At 48.7% G+C, this 23,376-nt stretch overlaps 1 protein-coding gene across 2 annotated transcripts in view; it reads right to left on the reverse strand.

Moving 5' to 3' along the window:
• The window catches only part of LOC137538134 (CD59 glycoprotein-like), a 472,510-nt gene that overhangs the window by 287,987 nt on the left and 161,147 nt on the right, over window positions 1–23,376 (reverse strand). Inside the window, exon 1 of one of the 2 annotated variants that reach the window (XM_068260154.1) lies at window positions 11,953–11,958. The exons of the other annotated variant lie outside the window; for it this stretch is intronic. The gene's annotated coding sequence lies outside the window, so the exon portion shown is untranslated. Of the gene's footprint in view, window positions 1–11,952; window positions 11,959–23,376 lie in introns of those variants that run through there. 2 annotated transcript variants of the gene reach the window in all.

Genomic DNA, 23,376 nt, shown 5'->3' on the forward strand with positions numbered 1-23,376 from the left:
CTGTGGTACATTGGTCAGATTTTTGAAATGTTACAATCAGTCAGAAAAATGTATTGCAATTCTTGAATTGAAAAGATATTTATAAAATTGTATGGTGTGTGGCCACCTTAATGGTGGCCATACATGGTACAATTTTTTCATACAATCTTACCATTTCTATGTAATATAAGGGAACTGCCTATAGTATCTATTCAATATATTCACTCAGTTTACACTTCTACTACATAGAAATGGTAAGATTGTATGAAAAAATTGTGCCATGTATGGCCACCATAAAAGTGCCCATTAACCGTACAATTTTTTCATCAGATGCGATATTTCAACACGATTTGAACGATTGTAACGAATCAGAAGGTAATTGTCGATTGTTCCCATTAATGGAACAATTTAGGAAAGTTTTACATTCCAATTCGATCAAAAAAATCAAACTTTTGGATTGATAATTTTTCCTTTTTCTGATCGACCAAAGAATCGTATCACATCGATTTGCGCCACAAGCAGCGCAGGTTTCTATACAATTCGATCATAAAAAGTCCTTCAAAAGATCGAATCTGAAGGAAAAATTGTATCGTTAATGGGCATCTTTAAAGGAGTTATCAGGGTAATTTTTACAAAATAGGTGCTAAGTACTTACCCGGGGCTTCCTCCAGCCCCAAACTCCCAGCATGTCCCTCGCCGCAGCTCTGCTGTCAGCCATTCGCACATTATTTCCCACAATGCAACGAGGTTTACAGACAGCAAACTATCAGGACCATGGTCATGACATCACACTATGGGAGGGGTTTCATCTCACAACATCAGCCATACAGACCCCCGTGATGATCTATTAGATAAAAGGTAGAGATTTCTCATAGGAAAGGGGGTATCAGCTACTGATTGAAATTAAAGGATACCCGAAGTGACATGATGAGATAGACGTGTGCATGTACAGTGCCTAGCACACAAATAACTAGGCTGTGTTCCTTTTTTTCTTTCTCTGTTTGAAAAAGTTAAATATCAGGTATGTAAGTGGCTGACTCAGTCCTGACTCAGACAGGAAGTGACTACAGTGTGACCCTCACTGATAAGAAATTCCCCTTTTTATCTCTTTCCTGCTCTCAGAAGCCTGTTTCTGCAAGGAAAGTGTTTTATAGTTGGAATTTCTTATTAGTGAGGGTCACACTTCTGTCACTTCCTGTCTGAGACAGCCACTTGCATACCTGATATTTAACTCTTTCAGGCAGAGAAAGAAAAAAAGGAACACAGCATAGTTATTTATGTGCTAGGCCCTGTACATTGCAGCCTGTCATTGCATACATGATTGTCCCAGCAGGTCGTCTGTATAATAATATTCGCCGGAGCCCCATATTTGACGTGTCCCAGCGTGTAGCGCTTGCACCTTGCACCTTTCTATAGCTGTATATTGGCAGTGGTCATCTGAGGCAGAAGACTACTGTGATCTACAATCTGTTATGTGCCTCAGGTCTAGTCTCAGACACGCCCCCTTTATGCTGGCAAGACTGAGCTGAGTGTGATGATGTCATCACCTTGCTCCTCCCCTGGACTCTCAGTCATATGTACTGTCATGGAAAGCTCATCTGTACAGCACTATTACTGAACCAAAGTGTATTTTAATAACATTCATATAAACTGAGAAGAGAAAAGAGAGTTTTAGTGCAGCACTCGTTACCATTCGAGCCGCTGTAAAGCGGACCTGAACTCAGAACTTCCTCTCTGCTCTAAGCAACAGCATAATAACCTTTAAAGAAAAACATTTGTTACAGCTGATACAAATCCCGCAATAAATCTGCAGTGTGCCTACTTCCTGCTTTTATGGAAGCAGACATAGGGTTAATATCCTGTGTTTACAAATTAGCTGCTCTGCCGAGGCAGCCAGCTGACACAGCTCAGAGATCAAATTACAGTTGTGATTAGTCACAGATGAGAGGGAATTAGACAGGCTAAACTCTCTAAATACATACAGTGTGCATTCCTCTATGTTTTCCTTCTGTCCTGTGCAAGAGTTACAGTTCCACAATACATGAGCGTTGTGCGGCATGGGCCCAGCATCCAGCGATACTGTCAGGCTATTATCAGCTTCCCAGGGATCCTGGCTGGGAGAGGCCCAGGCCTGCCTCTGGCTGATAACCTGCACTGGGTGTGGTGCTGACAACTGACACAGTTTGGCTTTTGGTGTGATGTGAAGTGATAATAAATTCTGCTGGTATTCAGAGACCGCACTCTCTGGGTGACTGCATGGAAAATAACACCTCACAGCTAGAAATAGGTGCTTCCATGCAGACCAGTCACGAGGGATATGGAAGCTGCCATATTTATTTCCTTATAAACAATACCAGTTGCCTGGCTGTCCTGCTGATCTCTTTGGCTGCAGTAGTGTCTGAATCACACACCGGAAACAAGCATGCAGCTAATCCAGCCAGACTTCAGTCAGAGCACCTGATCTGCATGCTTGTTCAGGGTCCAAAGCTACGTACACACATACGACAACGATCGTTCGTTGTGAACGATGAACGAACTTTTAATTGACGAAAGAACGACCTAAGTAAAGTTAGTTTTTAAAGGTGTGTAACAATCTGATCGTTAGAAGGAACGTTACATCACGTAAAGCAACTATTGCGCTTGCGCGTAAAAATGAAAAGTTCCATGGAGAAATAGTGAAATGCGCATGTCAAGCCTAGTACGAACGACCGTTTCCAACGATGTACTACTTTTGCAAACGATCGTCGTTGGAAAAAATCCGCCAAGCTAGATCGTTCATTTTTAACGATCTAGCTCGTCCGTCGTTAGACTTAATAGTTGTTGGCTGCTTTTTTTTTAAACGATCGTCGTTTAAAATGATTGGGGAACCATCGTTTCAAACGACTATAGTCGCATGTGTGTACGCACCTTGAGGCTTAAAGGTTTATGCTGGATCCACACCATCCAATTTTTCGGCCGATTTATCTGGCAGATTGCTTATTTCCAGCATGTCCGATCTGAGAATCAAATGATTTTTTGAGCGATTTTCTGTGCGATTCCTGTTCAGTTCTACAGAAATCAGTCAGAAAATCGCTCAAAAAATCGTTTGATTCTTAGATCGGACATGCTGGAGATAATCGGCCGAAAAATTGTATGGTGTGGATCCTGCATTAGAGGAAGCGGATAAGCAGGACAGCCAGGCAATCTGCATTGTTTAAAAGGAAATAAATGTCAGATATCACTCAGCTTTTAGCCAGAAACATGTGATCGACATGCTTGTTCAGGGGTCTGGCTACAAGTAATAACCCTGGTACACACCATGCAATTTAATAATAAATATACAGCCTACTGACTGCCAAGAGGGACAGCAGTGGCAACGCCAGAATGATTTCCTGCAGATTTCATGCTGATATGTATGGGAACTTGGTTTGTAGTGTGTGGGCAGCAATAGATCTCTCTCTGATTTGATCAGAGAGGGATCCATAAGGGTTAGTTCTCACTTAAGCCATTAGCAGGTGATTCCCGCTAATCACTGAAGCACTAGCGCCTTTTAAAGCACTAGCGCAATAATAACCTTATGGCAGTGATCTCACTGCCGCGATTGCCACCGATCGTAAGTGTTTCCCGATTAGAGGCAACCACAAACCGTGTTCCCTGCAGCATTTTGCCGCGATTCAGGAGTAATCGCAATACAGTGCTTGTAAATGTGGTGATCGCAATCGCTCTGAATCGCGAGAGTGTACAGTGATTTTACCGCACAAATCGCTGTAAAATCACCCACGCAAAACCGTAGTGCTAAGTGCTACCGTTTGGCGATTGTAAGTGTGTATTAAGCATAATGGTCAATCTTGTAGCAGACCAAGTGATATATGGCCACCTTTATATCTCTGAAGATTATCTGTAAAGTCCATGTTTACGTGCCCATACATCTAGCAATGATGGGCAGATTTGGTCAAGAGTCAGACCTCTCTCTGTTCGGAGAGAGATCTGTCGGCTGCCCATACACCACAGGCCGATTCCCAATCAATGTCAGCATGAAATCTCTCAGGAATCGGCCTGGTGACACTGCATCTGCCGCCTCCATTGCTGCCCATCCAGTCGATACATTTGACCAATTTTGCAACAAAATCAGTGAAATCATTGATCAGTCATGCACTTGGCGGCATCAGTTTTCATGTGATTGGATAATAATGATTGAATCGGATGGTTGCTAGATGTGTGGCCACCTTTCATGTCTATGTTATAGGGATGTGCTGACCAGTGTTTATGAGAGACAGATAAGTCCATTGCTTATCTCCCTCCATCTCATACACTACAGATACTACACAGACGCCAGACCCCCTGCCCCAGACACTGAGACCTCTGATGTAATGACTTATCTGGCTGTCCTGGGCGGCCACTGTCTGTCTGCTGCTGCTCCTCTGAAACTCCCGAGGTCAAATAGGTCAAGGTCATCTGCTAAAACTCTACACTAAGGGCCCGTTTCCACTATCGCGAATCCCCATGCGTTGTCTGCCTGCGGATTCGCATAGCCAATACAAGTGGATGGGCCTGTTTCCACTTGTCCGAAGTGCTGAGTGTTTTTCTGTGCGGGAAAAATCTGCAGAATTCGTCAGAATTTGCTCCCCGCACACCGCTATGCGAATCGCACGCAATGCATTGAATAGGGAAATCGCATGCGTTTTTCCGGCGATTTCGCATAGAAACTAATGTAAATGAACACAGGCAGTGACATGGTTAAAATCGCATATACCCTAACCTATGCGAAATCACGGCAAAAACCGCATGTGGAATCGCATCCGCATGCGATTTAGTCAGCGGTGAATTACTGGCGATTCCGCACCGCAATAGTGGAAACGGGCCCTAAAGGTGCCCATATATCAGACGATATATAGGCAGATTCAGCCAAGAGACAAATCTCTCTCTTATCGAATCTGGCCAATTTCCGATCAATTTCACGTTGAAATCGATCCGAAATCGGCCCTGTGTGCTGTGTCGACGCTGCGTCCCCAAATGCCCGCCGTGCCAAAGTGTATACATTACCTGTCCGCGGTCTCCGCTTGTCCCCTGCTGCTCCGGGCGCATTCCCCTCTCCATATACGCACGCCCCACCTGGCGTCACACGCGCCCTTACTAGGAAACCACGTGGGGCGCGCGTGTATGCGGAAGAGGAGAATGCGCCCGGAGCAGTAGGGGACAAGAGGCGTCCGCAGACAGATAATATATACACGTTGGCATTAGGGGGGCACAGCGGCGAGGCGGTGGATGGTTTCATCGATTGTCGGGAAATTGCCGCTGTTCCTGCCGCGCACCCGACCAACCAACTTTGGCCCGACATCTTGCAGCATGCGCTATCAACAATGCAACCAATTTCCGTCCCGAAATTGGTCGCTTTGTCGGTCTCTGATCGAATCTGATTGGAGAGAGATCTGCCCATACACTGAAGGCTGATTCCCAATTGATTGCATGCTGAAATCGATCCAGAAACGACGTCGTGAAGCCGATTCGTCGGCCTGTCCAGTGTGCCCTTCCGGTGCCCAGTGCAGTATACATTACCTGTCTGTTGCTGCCACTGGCTCCAGGCTCCATCCTCTGTCCTAACGCACCCCACGTGTTACCAGCGTACATGTTACTTCCGCGACCACGTGGGGTGCGTTAGGACAGAGGATGGAGCCCAGTGCCAGTGGCAGCAACAGTCAGGTAATGTACACTGCACTGGGCTCCAGGGAGCACATTGGACATTTGAGGGGACAGCGCCTGGGGTTTCGTTGCTTTTGTCACTCATCCCGATAACGCTCACCATTATCTCCATGCACCTGATCGACCACACCCGCCCGATATCTTGCAGCATGTCCAATCGACATGCTCAGCCCAGAATTGGTCACATCGTTGATCGGGCATTCACTTGGCGGCACTGAATTTCGATCGGCTGCCAAGTCGATAGATGTAGCCCATGGGGCTAACCTGCAGGCTAGGGGCGTGTTCTGTTGCGGGGGGAGGGAGGGGGGACCTGCTGTACAGTGCTGCTGCTGGAGATATCAGCACTATATAAATATATACCTAACAATAATATAGTATGGAGGGACATTAGGCTATGATCACATTATCGATTGCTTTCTTGGAGGCTCTGTTACACCATGGCGTCGCGGTAAGCAATTTTAGCCGCAAGAGGCCGCTAAGTCAATGAAAGTCTATGGAGAGTTTCATACTCACACGAAGAGTCCCGCTGTGCCAAAAGTGGTTCATTCGCAGCAATCCCGCCGCAAAGTCATCCATGCGTTACCCCATGACTAGCGCACGGATTATGCGGTAATGAAAGTCTGTGCATTCAGTGTAACCAGCTGATCGCGATCTCACTAGGAGCAGCATCACCGATTCCGACCGCAGCCGTTGCTCCGCCCACATGGCAGGACCGGAAGGAGTGTCCGCCAATCACAACCACAGTGATGGGGATGTCCAAACAGGCGGGACTAGGAGTGTTACCAATAACAACAGTAGCTATAGTAATGTCCACACAGCAGGACCAGAAGGAGCAGAGATGGAGGATTAAGATGTAATTGGGCCCTAGGCAAGGTAGTAGATTCGGGGCCACCTTGTGATCCTTTTGGTAAGCTGTATAAAGGGGCGTTGCTAGGATCCTAAGAGACCCGGGACACTTTTGGGCACTCCAGTTGGAAAATGGGCGTGCCCATTGCACCAGAATGTGGGTGTGGTCATGGGTGGAGCCAAATTTACAGTAGGCCTGCCCAGCAAAATGTTGGATGAAGCCCCCTCTCCATTTAAGACAAAAAAAATGCAGCATATCACATAAATAGGCCGTGTCACTTAAGTAATTTAAAGGGGAACTGAAGAGAGCGGTATATGGAGGCTGCCATGTTTATTTCCTTTTAAGCAATACTAGTTGCCTGGCAACCCTGCTGATCCTCTGCCTCTAATACTATTAGCCATAGCCCCTGAACAAGCATGCAGCAGATCAGGTGTTTCAGACTTTAAAGTCAGATCTGACAAGACTAGCTGCATGCTTGTTTCTGGTGTTATTCAGATACTACTACAGAGAAATAGACCAGCAGGGCTGCCAGGCAACTGGTATTGATTAAAAGGAAATCAATATGGCAGCCTCCATATACCTCTTACTTCAGCTCCCCTTTACAGTCACTTAAAACATAACTAAACAGAGTTAACTGGCTGCTGTGCTGGCTGGTCTGGCTTTCTGTTGTGCGGGCTGGTCTGCTGCTAGGATGTCTGACAGTCTCCCATAACATTCCCTGACCTTCTACTGGAACCCTCCCATTCTCCCACTGCCTCAGGCACCACAACTCCCAGCATGCCCCCATAGAAGACCCACAGCTTTCTGCATGCCCCCATAAAGGCATCACAGCATGGCATGACGGCACCCAATATGCCCACATAGAGGCACCACAGCACCCAGCATACCCCTGATTGATGCACCAAAGCTCCCAGCATGCCCGCCATTGAGGCATCACAGTTGACTCTGCCTGAGGGACATCCATGGCACCCCAGAATAGATCCAGGGCAAGTGCCACCGATCTTTCGGGCTAGCAACGCCCCTGCTTCCTTAAATACTTTGAATCTGCTTTTTGTGACTAAATGAACAAGAGAGATGTTACTGTAGCCTCTGCAGACCTGCATACGTATTACATCATCCTGCAGAATCCCATAAAGTTTAATTACATCTCTCTGTAATAATTAGTCCCCAGTGCATCTGTGCATATGAGCAGGAGAAAGCTGAATGTCCTCCTCGATCAATACATATCGCCACCCTCAGCAGCTTCCTAATGAACCTTGCGCTGTCTTAATTATACATCTCCTTTCATTTACAAAGTGCTGACACACCCTCCTCGCTACATAATGATGATAAGCAGAAGCTTTCCAGCTGAGCTCACCTGCAGACTTCCTGCAGACCTTCTCACACTTCCTGCTTGTCACTCCTATTCCAAGTCACGTGCCCACTGGTAATATTCGGACATACGGAGTTCAGTCCAGTCGTCGCTTCACTTTTTTTGGAACAAGCATTGCTCCATGGGCGTCCGCACATAGGGGCAAAATGGGGCAGCCACCCCCCCAGGCAGCTGCACCCGGCAAACAAACCAGCGACGCTGACGCGTGTGTGTCTGCCGCCTGTCCAGTCCGTCCCCGCTGCTTACCATGTAACAGGCAGCGTCGGACCTCTGATCAGCCGGCGACCAGTAAGAAGCGGGCACTAGTACCTCGCGGACACCGCACTGACATGCGGAACTGATGTCATATATCAGCACGGTGTCCACAGGGGGTACCATGTGCCCGCTTCTCACTGGCCGCCGCCTGATTGGAGGTCTGAGTGACGCTGCCTGTTACATGGTAGACAGCAGGGACGAACGGGACACAGCAGGCGGGTGGCGCTGAACTCAGGTCTGTCATGTCATGGTGAGAGGCAGTCTCTGTCACTACCTAAACTGGGGGGCACCCGTCACCACCTAAACTAGGGCGAGTCCAGGTCTATACCTAAATTGGGGGGCACCTGTCACCACCTAAACTAGGGCGAGTCCAGGTCTATACCTAAATTGGGGGGCACCTGTCACCACATAAGCTTGGGGGAGTCCCTGTCACTAAACATTGGGGAGTCCCTGTCACTTAACATTGGGGGGTCCCTGACTTTACCTAAACTGGGGGGCACTTGTCACCACCTAAACTTGGGTGAGTCCCTGTCACTACCTATACTGGGAGGCACCTTTCTTTCTTTCGTCTTTCTTTCTCCCTTTTTTCTTCCCTCCTTCTCTTCCTTTTCTATCTTCTATCTTTTCTTTTTCTTCTACTCTCTTCCCTGGTTTTTGTTCTTCCCTCCTTCTCTCTCCCTGTCTTTTTCGACTCTTCTTTGTTCTTTGTTTCTCTCCCAATGATGGATACATGGGGGATTCATATCCATATAGATCGTCAGTAAATGTATTATATTAGAGAGAGCCATTGCCTATTGGAGTATTTATTATTGTTGTAATATGACCATGTGGATTACTAATCTTTTGGAATGGGGATTACTAAAATGTAAAATTAGACATATTTGTATTTATTTTAGGTTATTTGTTTGTATTGACCTGAGGAAGCGGGCTGAGACCCGTGAAACGTGTTGTCTACAGTATAAACGTTCTATAATAAAGACTCCTTATTTCCATCTGAGTGAGTCCTCATTGGAGGTAATACACCTCTTTTATATTACCATATAGCAACTAAGCTAGACCCACCATTATAGTGACATTGGACGCCTCTCCAAATTACCTAATTAGTTGTAATCCTACACCCCCAAAAGGGGTGCTAGCCCTTGCTACTCGTGTATATCTTCACCAGTAGAAAGGTCCACAGAAGGGGGGCGACCACCCAGTTCCAGAAGGCTCTGGGACACCGAGCGGGAACGGTTATTTTCTGCATACCTATATGGTGGTTGCAGGACTGCAACCCATGCTTGCGAGTATATACGACCCACAATCCCCCCACCGATCTATCCACCTAACGATACTGCACTATTGGGCTCCCCCTCTCTACAGGCCAACGAATCTCCACTCCCCTTGTGAAGAGACTTCCAGAGATATAATTTTTTGAAAAGAGTGGTAAGCGAGACCTTCCATCCCACGTATCAATTTTGTTGCTCGTCTCTGCACCTGCTCTAAAACTGCAATATCCTTCCTGTAATGTGGTGCCCAGAACTGAATTCCATATTCCAGATGTGGCCTTACTAGAGAATTAAACAGGGGCAATATTATGGTAGAATCTCGAGTTTTTATTTCCCTTTTAATGCATCCCAAAATTTTGTTAGCTTTAGCTGCAGCGGCTTGGCATTGAGAACGATTATTTAACTTGTTGTCGATGAGTACTCCTAAGTCCTTCTCCAAGTTTGATGTCCCCATATGAATCCCGTATATATTTTGTATGGTGCCAGAAAAATGCATAGTCATGCATTTTGGTCGTACCAATGGTACGACCAAAATGCATGACTTTACATTTTTCTTTCAACATTGAACTTCATATGCCATTTATGTGCCCAAATAGCCATCCTATCCAGATCCTGTTGCAATATGTCCCTATCTTCCTGAGAGTTGATGATTCTGCACAATTTTGTATCATCTGCAAAAATAGCAACATTGCTCACTACTGCATCTACTAGGTCATTAATAAATAAATTGAAGAGCACTGGACCCAGAACAGACCCCTGTGGGACCCCACTGCTAACAGTCTCCCATTTTGAGTATGATCCATTGACCACAACTCTTTGTTTTCTGTCCATTAGCCAGTTCCCTATCCATGAACACAGACTCTTCCCCAGTCCTTGCATCCTCAACTTTTGCACCAGACTTTTGTGGGGAACAGTGTCGAAGGCATGATGAGCATTGGTTGGGAGATTGTTAGCACAGCACCCCAGGCAAACAAAACACACGTGTAAAGGGAAGTCAGCGATGGTGTGGATATTTATCGTCAAGTGGTCTGTAAGTGGTTAACTTTACTGTCTGTGTTTTTGTTTTTGATGTTTGAGTAAAAGCCCTCTGAACAGGAAGTAGGCCATAGTTTTGTAATAAAAAGGAAAATATTGGAGGAACAGTACAGGAAGTGGGCTCCTTTTCCTTGTGAGGGCTTCCTGTGGGTTAGTCACCTGTGACATTACATTGAATATATGATCCTCAGCAACCGATAACCTCTGACATTAAAATATATGGCTTCTGACCACACGTCATCCTTTCTCAGATCATAAATAAGGCCTGCAATCCATCACTCTCCACATGTTCTCCTGTATCACAAAGCAAACAGGAAGGAACGTGGTAAGACTCCAGAGAAGCATCTGCAGAGATAGCTGTCGGTTTCTAGAAGTACGAACATTGGATTCACCCTCAAATTGCAGCATCTGACATCATAAGATTTCCCACCGTTAAGAAAGCGGTGGAACATTTTCCACAACACAATATACAGATTGAATAACACCAGCTCCTCTCATCAAGGCACCCAGTCTAAAGTCCCAACGACCATCAAAAGTTGTCCACACAGTTTGACTTTTCGCCTTCCCTCAATTTTTTGTAAAACGATCGATTTAATAGATCAGTTAGATCCAAATTTTCCACCTCACCCAATCAGGCGTTTCTTTGGATATTTCTACAGGAGAGAATGTAGAGGAGGAGAGCAGAGATTATATAATGCGGAGACCAGATGTGTCGCGGCTAGACCGGATTGTTGGCGCAATGTATGAAGAACAAAGCTGGGACCATCACATTGTACTTAAGCTCTTTTTATTGTTAGGACCCTCAGAATAACACGACTGGTGACATTTTGGAGAAAATGCAACAGGTCCTTTCTCATGAAGTAGGCAATTTGGGCACACCGGTAGCACTGGAGGTTTGGGCACTGCCAATTTGAGAGCCCAATAAATAGCGGGCGGCGGTACAACACCTGATACTTATCGGACACCCAAATTATGGCTCAACGCCGATATTTCTATAGGTGCCTATGGCGGCACCCAAGAACTGACTTTTTTCTTTCCTTGTGTCGGGGATCGGGAAGTGGATAGGCGTCAGGCAGGTAGTTTTAAGGGGGGGGGGAGGGGTAGGATTAGGCTTCAGGCAGGTAGGTTGTGTTTGGGGTTAGGGTTAAGTGTCAGGCAGGTAATTTGTGTGTGTGGGGGGGGGAGATAGATCGCCAGGCAGGTAGTTTGTGCGGCGGGAGGGGTTAGGCCTCAGGTAGGAAGATCATGCAGGGGGTGGGTAGGGGTAGGCGACAGACAGGTAGTTTGTGGGGGAGGGGTTAGGGATAAGCGTCAGGCAGGTAGTCTGTGCGGGGTCGGGGGGGGTAGGGTTAAGTGTCGGGCAGGTCGTTTGTGCGGTGGGGGGATAGGGTGAGGTGTCAGGTAGGTAGTTTGAGGGGTTAGGGTTAGGCATCAGGTAGTGTGTTTTTGCAGGGGGGATGTGAGAAAGCGCGGAGGAGCCGCCGCCATGAGCCGGCGGCGGGCGGCTCCTTCCGCACTCAGCCTTGTCTCGCACGGAGAGGCAGCCGCCTCCTCGCATCATGAGGCGGCTGCCTCCGTGCATGAGGCCGCAGAACGCGGCGAAACCGCCGCGTTGGGTGCGGCGAGTAGCCCGCAGGTCCCCGCTGCGGAGTCACCGCTGAGCGGGGCTGCGCTGGCTGGGACTCGTAGTCCCTCTAGTTTTAGAGTGACGCGCGCACTCAGGCAGGGGATATATGGCAGCAAGGAAGGGGTCAGCTGACCAGGCTGGTCAGCTGATCCTGGCTCCACACCTCATTGGTCCAGCACTTAGGGAGGTGCTGGAGAGAGGATATGTATATATACTGCTAGCTGTTCATTTGTTCCTGGTCTGGCGTTGCGTTCACATACGTGGGAGCACCCAGATCCGTTAGTCAGATCCGTTAGTGTGCCGGGATCAGCTGGAGCTGTAATCCTACACTAAGCTAGATTTGTTGATAGCTTAAAGTACTAGTTTGATTGTGATTATTTGTTATGACCTTTGCCTGCCTCGACTATCCTTCTGAACCTTGACCTTGTACCTCGTTATCTCTGATACTCCGTTGCTGAACCCAGCCTGTACCTTGACTCCGCCTCTGCCTCCTGATTTTGTACTCCGATATTTCTGATACCCCGTTGCCGAACCCTGCCTGTACTTTGACTCCGCCTCTGCCTCTCGATCTTGTACTTTATCTGTCTGTGTGTGTACGACCTGGCTTGTCCGACCTCGAGAACCGACCTCACCATTGGAGGAGGTTCCTCGTTCTGTTAGTAACCCTTCCGCCTGAGGGTGACTTTCAGAAGATACTTCCTGCTAGCAGTCTGACTCCTCCCGTCTTGGAGAGCTCAGGGTTGCGGAAGTAATCTGTACAGTACGTCTTACTGTACTGAGGCCTAGTCCTCTAAGTGTTACTGTTACACCTAAACACTACACTCTACTCCGGTGAACAGAGGTTAGCTAGTATATTGGATTATCGGTGATACTGCAGATCACATATAATCTAGTATACGTCTGTATTCCCCGTGACGCTGCAGGTCACCGGTAATCAGACCTCTCTGCGCCCACCGATCGTTACAGGGGAGGGTTTAATTTTAGGTGTCAGGCACATAGTTTGTGCGGGGGGAGGGTTCTGTGTGACAGTAGGGTTAGGGTTAGCCATAGTAAAATATCGGTATTTAATATCAATATTTTAAACTTCAATCTCACATAATATTATTAATGCGAAAGTTTGAGGCTAGATTCACAGTGGGACATTGCAGTTTGATGCGACGTTAAAGTCGCAACGCAAACTTACAACGCAACGGGCCAAAAAAGTCGCAACGCAGAGTTACCATCGCAAACAGCAGATACAGTGGAGAATACAGGCAATGAAAAGTATGCTTCTAAGTCATTACTGAGCATGTGCAAACAGTCCAACGCAGCTAATAACGTGTATAACGCACAGCATGCAGCACTTTCACTTAACGTGCAGTGTTAGTCACCAACGCAAAGTGTGCACTGTGAATGGGGCATTGATTTTTCATTGCGAGCGTTATTTTGTGTTAAATGTTGTTTTAACGTGCGACTTAACCTCAATGCTTCGATGTTTGTTAATCAATCACGCAACAATGGCTGTACGGATGTGAATGAAATTTGGCACACACATAGTACATTACCTGGAATAACATATCGGATACTTTGTATCCCCATAACCAAAAAGTGGACAGAGACAAACTCAAATTTCACTGGGAAAATGTAAACTGCAGCCATTCTTACACTGTTAATGGCAGGGTACTCAAACTTTGCACAGTTGGTCACTGGGTGACTGGGATTAATATTCAGGAAAGTGGGTGGAGCCTACAAAAGCCAATCAAAATTCATGTATTGCTTTTGCAAGGGGAATATTTAATTGCACTGTTAATGGCACAGGCCTCAAACCTGGTACAGTTGGCCATTGGGTGACTGGGGCTGACCCGACGGAGATCGGGTATTTCCGTCTATTTCCGTGCCGAAAGCAGCCACAGCGCCCCCGCTGGAGCCAGCAAAGGTAAATATTGAAGCTACAGTCAGGCTGTTCGGAGGGCTGCAGCGAGACCCCCGTGGGACAGAGGACGGCGTGGGAAGCCTCATTAGGATCCCGAGGCTTCCCCCACCCGAGGTGAGTACCCCCCAGGGGAGGTTTTTGATGTTACAGAGTCTCTTTAATGTTTAGACCATCGCCCTGGGAGCTAAGTAGCCTAGAAACTGCTCTGCCTGTGAATTTGTGGCTGAGTTGCTGTTGCTCACAACACATTGGCCTGGCGCACTGGCAGTCTACTAATTAAAGGGAAGGTTCAGGGTGAGGGGGAAAAAAAAAAATCCACTTACCTGGGACTTCTTCCAGACCGTGGCAGGCAGGATGTGCCCTCGGCGCCGCTCTGCAGGCTCCCGGTGGTCTCCGGTGGCCGACCCGACCTGGCCAGCCCGGCTGCCACGTTGGGCTTCTTCTGCACTCCAATCTGCGTTTCACGCGGGCGCGCTGATGTCATCGGACGTCTTCCGGGCTGTACTGCGCAGGCTCAGAACTACTGAGCCTGTGCAGTACAGCCCGGAGGACGCCTGATGACATCAGTGCGCCCGCGTGAAACGCAGATTGGCGCACAGAAGAAGCCCGACCTGGCAGCCGGCCTGGCCAGGTCGGGTCGGCCACCGGGAGCCTGCGGAGCGGCGCCGAGGGCACATCCTGCCTGCCACGGGCTGGAGGAAGCCCCAGGTAAGTGGATTTTGATTTTTTTTTTCCCCTCACCCTGAACCTTCCCTTTAAACAAGTGGGCTAAAAAGTGAAAGGGTCACCTCAGGAGTTATACGCACTCTTCTTCCTCCTCTTCTTCCAGCAAAGTAAACATTTCAGACCCATGTGGCTTACTATGCTTTGCTTCTCACTACAGAAAAGCAACAACATTCTTCACAAGCCGGGAATAATGGCATCGCTTTGTGTGACAGGCCTGTCCTGGAATGCTATGGTCTCAGTCAGTCAGTCCTCATATTTTTTGAGCCCCCCAATCCATAATGTAGCTGGCTGCCACTCTGTGCCTCTCTCCACTTCCTGTATGGCCGACTTCCTGCCGTCCCCAGCTGTATACAGCGTGTTAATAGCTCGGTGCTCAGCAGATGGCTTCCTGTGATAGGCCTGGTCAGCTCCCTCACATCACACATTATCCGCGAGGTCTGTCAGAAATGCCAACTTTTCATATATCCCGATCCTCCCTGCGGCCTATCTGCTGCTCCGCAGTCTGGCCACACTTGGACTTCTCCACAGGAAGACATTGAAGAAGAATACGCTTATAGTCAGCTGGTGACCTTTGTAGGAATTTTTATTTCTTTGGAAACTGTTCACCAATCATACGGCCTGCTGTAAAGACATTGGCTATAATTCTCTAAAGGTGCCCATACATCAGATATATCCTATATGGGCAGATCGACCAAGAGAAAGATCTCTCTCTGATCGGAGAGAGATCTGTTGCCCAATCACTTATAAAGAATAAAGTCCTTGAATCTTGAAATCGATCTGGAATCGACCTTGTGACGCCATCTTGCCGGCCTGACGCTGACCCCACAATGTTCCATGTCCATCCTCTATACATTACCCGTCCACATCCGATGCTGGCTCAGGGGGCTATCCGTACACAGTGGCGTACCTAAGAAGCCTGGGGCCCCATTGCAAGTTTAGCATTGCCCCCCCCAAGCATGCTATAGATAACAATTGATACAACACACCAAAACCAATCAAGGACAACCACAGTGTCAGAGGTGCAAGAAGGGGATGGGAAGCAGTGTGTTCATAATTACTACCATTCAAATCAACTATAGAAGTGATTATTATCAGCACAGGACCAATAAAGAGCTAATACTGTGTTTGATGGGTGGGCCCCTCTAGCCCAAGGGCCCCGATGTGGTCGCTACCTCTGCACCCCCTATTGCTACACCACTGTCCGTCTACAAGCCCATACCTCCCAACTTTTTGAGATGAGAAAGAGGGACACTTAAGCCATGCCCCTGCCACACCCCTGATCACGCCCCCATCACGCCCCTAGTCACGCAATCCATAAAGAATTCATAAGAAAAATATGTTGTTTTATAATTCAAACCACGCTGGTCCTTTCTATCCTGGTTCATTTTCCTTCATATTAACATTTTAAAATTAGTAATATATCAATTTAATAAATAAAGTTTAGAGTCAATCAAACACATTTTTTAGTAGAAAAAAATATATATTTACATAGAAAGAGGGACAAAGTCCTGAAAGAGGGACAAATGAGGAGGAAAGAGGGACGATCCTTCCAAAAGAGGGACAGTTGGGAGCTATGCACACGCCCCACATGGTTGCCGGAGTAACATGGGCACATGTTCAACGGGGAATCTGATAAGAAATTGCATAGTGTGTAGACATCCATACTGTTCCTGATTGATAGTGTGATCAAGTTTCTATTGATAACTACCCAAAATCGCATTATCTGATCGGACTGATCAGAAATTATCTGATCGATCTGTCAGACTCATGGAGAATTGTACCGTGTCTACCCAACTTAAGGTGCCCATACACTAGAACGAATATGGGCAGATTCAACCAAGAGACAAATTTATCTCTAATCGAATCTGCCCGTACACTACAGGCCGATTCCCGTCCGATTTCAGCATGAAATCATCAGGGCATCGGCTGAGCTGCCGCTGTCCGCCCTGCCGCTGCCCCTAAAATGTATAAATGTATGTAAATGATGTAGTGCATTTATACATTACCTGTCCTGTAGCAGCTCGCCAGGTCCATCCGTCCATCTCTCCGGGTAAGCCGCAAACACGCCAGCGACGCATAGCGTGTGATGTCAGCCGCTATGCGCCTTTGTGATGTCAGAGCGCCGCCGGCGTGTACACGGAACCCAGCGAGATGGACGGAAACCGCGTGGAGGTAGTGTATAAATGTACAATGCGGCGGGGGTTTCGTCGTCTCGGCGCTCGGTCGCAAATCGGCCGCCGTACCCGACCAACCAACCAACCTTCGGCCCGAAATTTTCCAGCATGCGCGATCGACCGTGTGGCCAATTTCTGTCCCGAAATTGGTCGCTTTGTCAGTCGAGCATGCACCAATTTTCATCCAATTCGATTATAATAATCAAATTGGATGGTCGATTGGTTGGTTGGTCGCCTAGTGTATAGCCGCCTTTAAAGCCCCATCTACACGATACGATTCTTTGTGCGATTCAATTACGATTCTATTTACGATCTGATTAATTCCAACATGTCCAATCGGGATTTGATTCTGCTAAATCGAATCGAATCCCGATCGGACATGTCGGATTTAATCGATTCGTAAATAGAATCGTAATCGAATTGCACAAAGAATCGTATCGTGTAGATGGGGCTTTTGCCTCACTTTATTTGTACATTCATCAGAAATCTGGACTTTCCGCTCTCAGAAGCATCCGGCTGGTTAGCGGTTATCTTTGTTGCTTTGCTACTGTGTCTCTTTAGTAATTAGTGCTGTTTGTTTACTCTGGGGCTTAATCAGAGGGCCTGTCACAGAGCCAGCTCTAATCAGCCTTCTGTGTCTGGCCACTGCTGCTGCTGAGGGGGTGACTGGAGCTTGTTTACATTCTAATGAGCTGTTGTCGTCATCCAGGCACAAGGACAATTAGTAAAGATCCGCAGAGATATTCTGACCTTCCCCCCCACGTGTGTGCGTGTGTCTGCGTGCATGTGTGTGGTGTGTGAGTGTGTGTGTGTGTAGTGTGTGTGTGCGTGTGTCTGCGTGCATGTGTGTGGTGTGTGTGTGTGTGTGTGTGTGTAGTGTGTGTGTGCGTGTGTCTGCGTGCATGTGTGTGTGTCTGCGTGCGTGCGTGTGTGTGTGTGTACGCGTGCAGACATATTCTGGTCGATCAGTGTAGTTTCTAGGCTAAATTTCTCCCCGGGTGAGGGTGTAAAAATTGTGCCCCCCCCCCCCCATGTGGACACAAACATTATTTGCGATGCTGTATTTAGTCCCCCAGGGTAGATAGCCAGGCGTAGGGACCCTCAGTATAGGTAACCTGGTGGCAGTTGGCTGGATGGTGTAATGGTTAAGGGCTCTGCCTCTGACACAGGAGACCAGGGTTCAAATCTTGTCTCTGTCTGCTCAGTAAGCCAGCACTAATTCAGTAGGAGACCTTTGGCAAGTCTCCCTTACACTGCTACTGCCAATAGAGCGCGCCCTAGTGGCTGCTGCTCTGCTCTGGCGCTTTGAGTCCGCAAGGAGAAAAGCGCAATATAAATGTTATTTGTCTTGTCTTGTCTTGTATGTACCCACAGTATAGGTAGCCAGGTGTAGCTGCCCCCATATAGGTGACCAGGTATAGGTGCCCCCAGTATAGAAAGCCAGGTACAGTTGCCCCCAGTATAGGTGGCCAGGTATAGGTGCCCCCAGTATAGGTGGCCAGGTATAGGTGCCCCCAGTATATGTAGCCTGGTATAGGTGCCCCCAGTATAGGTGGCCAGGTATAGGTGCCCCCTGTATAGGTGGCCAGGTATAGGTGCCCCCAGTATATGTAGCCTGGTATAGGTGCCCCCAGTATAGGTGGCCAGGTATAGGTGCCCCAGTATAGGTGGCCAGGTATAGGTGCCCCCAATATAGGTGGCCCCAGTATAGGTGGCCAGGTATAGGTGCCCCCAGTATAGGTGGCCAGGTATAGGTGCCCCCAGTATAGGTGGCCCCAGTATAGGTGGCCAGGTATAGGTGCCCCCAGTATAGGTGGCCAGGTATAGGTGCCCCCAGTATAGGTGGCCAGGTATAGGTGCCCCCAGTATAGGTGGCCAGGTATAGGTGCCCCCAGTATAGGTAGCCTGGTATAGTTGCCCCAGTATAGGTGGCCAGGTATAGGTGCCCCAGTATAGGTGGCCAGGTATAGGTGCCCCCAGTATAGGTGGCCAGGTATAGGTGCCCCCAGTATAGGTGGCCAGGTATAGGTGCCCCCAGTATAGGTGGCCCCAGTATAGGTGGCCAGGTATAGGTGCCCCCAGTATAGGTGGCCAGGTATAGGTGCCCCCAGTATAGGAAGTCAGGTATATATGCCCCCAGTATAGGTAGCCAGGTATAGGTGCTCCCAGTATAGGTGGCCAGGTATAGGTGCCCCCAGGATAGGTGGCCAGGTATAGGTGCTCCCAGTATGGGTGGCCAGGTATAGATGCCCCCAGTATAGGTAGCCTGGTATAGGTGCCCCCAGTATAGGAAGCCAGGTATAGATGCCCCCAGTATAGGTTAGCCAGGTATAGGTACCCCCACTATAGGAAGCCAGGTATAGATGCCCCCAGTATAGGTTAGCCAGGTATAGGTGGCCAGGTATAGGTGCTCCCAGTATGGGTGGCCAGGTATAGATGCCCCTAGTATAGGTAGCCAGGTATAGGTGCCCCAGTATAGGTAGGCAGGTATAGGTGCCCCCAGTATAGGTAGCCTGGTATAGGTGCCCCCAGTATAAGTAGCCAGGTATAGGTGCCCCCAGTATATGTAGCCTGGTATAGGTGCCCCCAGTATAGGTGGCCAGGTATAGGTGCCCCCAGTATATGTAGCCTGGTATAGTTGCCCCAGTATAGGTGGCCAGGTATAGGTGCCCCAGTATAGGTGGCCAGGTATAGGTGCCCCCAGTATAGGTGGCCAGGTATAGGTGCCCCCAGTATATGTAGCCTGGTATAGGTGCCCCCAAATAGGTGGCCAGGTATAGGTGCTCCCAGTATGGGTGGCCAGGTATAGATGCCCCCAGTATAGGTAGCCAGGTATAGGTGCCCCCAGTATAGGAAGCCAGGTATAGATGCCCCCAGTATAGGTTAGCCAGGTATAGGTGCTCCCAGTATAGGTGGCCAGGAATAGGTGCCCCCAGTATAGGTGGCCAGGTATAGGTGCCCCCAGTATATGTAGCCTGGTATAGGTGCTCCCAGTATAGGTGGCCAGGAATAGGTGCCCCCAGTATAGGTAGCCTGGTATAGGTGCTCCCAGTATAGGAAGCCAGGTATAGATGCCCCCAGTATATGTAGCCTGGTATAGGTGCTCCCAGTATAGGTGGCCAGGAATAGGTGCCCCCAGTATAGGTGGCCAGGTATAGGTGCTCCCAGTATAGGTGGCCAGGTATAGGTGCCCCCAGTATAGGTGACCAGGTATAGGTGCCCCCAGTATAGGTGGCCAGGTATAGGTGCCCCCAGTATAGGTGGCCAGGTATAGGTGCCCCTAGTATAGGTGGCCAGGTATAGGTGCCCCCAGTATAGGTGGCCAGGTATATGTGCCTCCACTATAGGTGGCCAGGTATAGGTGCTCCCAGTATAGGTGACCTGGTATAGGTGTCCCAATATTTTCTCTGTAGGGACTGGTGTATGATTGGCTTTTGTGAATGTTTTATTTACTCCTCCGTTTATCCACATAGTCCTCTTTGCTCTTGGCTGTGGTGTGCTTTATCTGTGCTCTTGTTAGGACCCGTTGATCTGGGTTCGGAAGCACATAGAGTTGACCACTTCTTCCATTTTCAGGGCACATGGCTCTCCTTGGCCTTCATTGATCAACATGGCTTTGTAGTGGGGTGTGTCAGGGCTGCTGCAATGTAGGTGGGCCCAGTAGGACAGAACTCTCTTCTGTATCTTTGTAGTGAGGTGAGTCAGGGATGCTGCTCTGTTGGTGGGCCCAGTAGGTCAGCACTATCTTCACTCTATGGCAGTGGCAGCTCCAGGAATTTTTTTAAGGGGGTGCTATGCAGGTGCTGGACCAATTTCCGGGGGAGCTGACGAGCTGCATCGCGCGAAGTGCGCCGCGGCAAAAAATGTGTGAGGCTACAACCCGCGTCGAAAAAATGGGCGTGGTCATGACCGGATGAGGGCGGGGCTAACTGTAATTTAAAGTGAACCCAGGGTGAGAGTGATATGGTGGCTGCCATATATATTTCCTTTTAACCTCCTGGGCGATAATCCCGAGCTGAGCTCGGGGTATATTGCGCAGGAGGATTTCTCAGGCCCTGGTGGGCCGATTTGCATAATTTTTTTTTGTTACACGCAGCTAGCACTTTGCTAGCTGCATGTAACCTCCGATCGCCGCCGATCCGCCGCTACCCGCCGTGCCGCGCAGCCCCCCCCCGGACCCCCTGCGCAGCCTGGCCAATCAGTGCCAGGCAGCGCTGATGGGTGGATTGGGACTCCCTCTGACATCACGACGTCCATGACGTCGGTGACGTCATCCCGCCCCGTCGCCATGGTGACCGGGGAAGCCCAGCAGGCAATCCCGTTCTGAACAGGATTTCCTGCTTACTCTGATCGCCGAAGGCGATCGGAGTGGGTGGGGGGATGCCGCTGCGCAGCGGCTATCATGTAGCGAGTCCAGGGCTCGCTACATGATTTAAAAAAATAAAATTTTTTACAAAAAAGTGCTGCGCCCCCTCCTGGGCGATGCAATTGTATCGGCCATAGGGTTAAACAATTCTAGTTGCCTGGCAGCACTGCTGATCTATTGGCTGCAGTAGTGAACTGAATTACACCAGAAACAAGCATGCAGCTAATCTTGTCAGTTCTGACAATATTGTCAGAAACCCCTGACCTGCTGCATGCTTGTTCAGGGTCTATGGTTGAAAGAATTAGAGGCAGAGGACCAACACGGCAGCCAGGCAGCTGGTATTACTTAAAAGGTGATAAATATGGCAGCCTCAATATTATTCTCACCTCGGGTTCCCTTTAAAGTGCAACGCAAAGACAGAGGGCCCAAGTTTTGGTGACCCTTTCCCCAGAAAATTCACATAATTGTGCAGGTTTTCTCAAGAAAATACACGTAATGTGAGCAGATTTGAACAAAAAACACGTTCAATGACCCCAATATGCACAATCGTTATCATATATGACCCCAATATGCACAATCGTTATCATATATGACCCCAATATGCGCAATCGTTATCAGATATGACCCCAATATGCACAATCGTTATCAGATATGACCAATCGTTATCAGATGTGACCCCAATATGCACAACCATTATCAGATATGACCCCAATATGCACAACCGTTATCAGATATGACCCCAATATGCATAATCCTTATCAGATATGACCCCAATATGTACAATCCTCAGCAGATCTGACCCCAATATGCACAATGCTCAGCAGTTCTGACCACAATCAGCAGCACCACCTGAAAAAGAAAAGAAAAACCCATTTACTCACCTAGTCAGAAGACCTCCTGTTCCGACCTCCTCCTCTTCCGACCTCCTCCTCTCCCGACCTCCTTGTGGCGCGCAGCTCAGCTCCCACGATCCTCTTCCTTCCTGCAGCAGCCTGCATTACCCGGCGAGCAGGGCTATGGGAAAATGGCTGCCCGAAGCCCTGCACTGCAGATTCCAAGTCTGCAGAGCAGGGCTTCGGGCGGCCATCTTACCGTAGCCCTGCCTGCTGCTCCGGGCTGCCGCTGTGAACTGACTCGGCATCTCTTAGACGCCTGAAGTCAGTTCACGCCAGGGGGTTCTTTGGGGGTGCTTGGACAAATTTAGGGGGTGCTTGAGCACCCCCAAGCACCCCCCCTGGCGCCGCCACTGCTCTATGGACTCCAGCGAAACAGACTAACGGGGTGTTTATTTAAGTTCAAGCAGAGAGTCCGCTCATGTGTACTAGAGATGGCCCGAACCTCCAATTTTCGGATCGCGAACCGGGTTTGCGAACCTCTCACGAAAGTTTGGTTCGTGCGAACTTTCGCAAACCGCAATAGACTTCAATGGGGAGGCGAACTTTGAAAACTAGAAACACTTATGCTGGCCACAAAAGTGATGGAAAATATGTTTCAAGGGGTCTAACACCTGGAGGGGGGCATGGCGGAGTGGGATACACGCCAAAAGTCCCGGGGAAAAATCTGGATTTGGCGCAAAGCAGGGTTTAAAGGGCAGAAATCACATTGAATGCTAAATTGCAGGCCTAAAGTGCTTTCAAACATCTTGCATGTGTATACATCAATCGGGGAGTGTAATTAGAGTACTGCTTCACACTGACACACCAAACTCACTGTGTGACGCACAGCAAACAGCTCTTTGCTCTTTTGCTCTTCCTCAGCGATATCAGGTAATGTCTGTCTGCCTTATCAACTTTCAATGGTTCTTTCTCTACCATTGTTAAAGCTTACATCTATTTTTTTTTAAATACTTGTTCTGCTGGCTGTTCAGTACCTGTAACGAGAATCTTATGGAGGGCAAGTCTGCCATTGCGAGTGACCACGGGTAATGGCCGAGGAATCCTGGTTTGATTCCGGTCCGGAGTGGGAGCCTAAGAAACGGCTACCACCGGGGTCGGACTGGGACACTAAGGGCCCACCAAGGAAGGTTCAGCCTGGGGCCCGCCCCCCTCTCCTCCTCCTCCCCCCCCCCCATTCCCCTCTCCTCCTCCCCCCCCCCCCCCCATTTTGGGCTCACATACACATGTACTCTAGAAATTT

The sequence above is a fragment of the Hyperolius riggenbachi genome, chromosome 11 (assembly GCF_040937935.1).
Source record: "Hyperolius riggenbachi isolate aHypRig1 chromosome 11, aHypRig1.pri, whole genome shotgun sequence".
NCBI lineage: Eukaryota > Metazoa > Chordata > Amphibia > Anura > Hyperoliidae > Hyperolius > Hyperolius riggenbachi.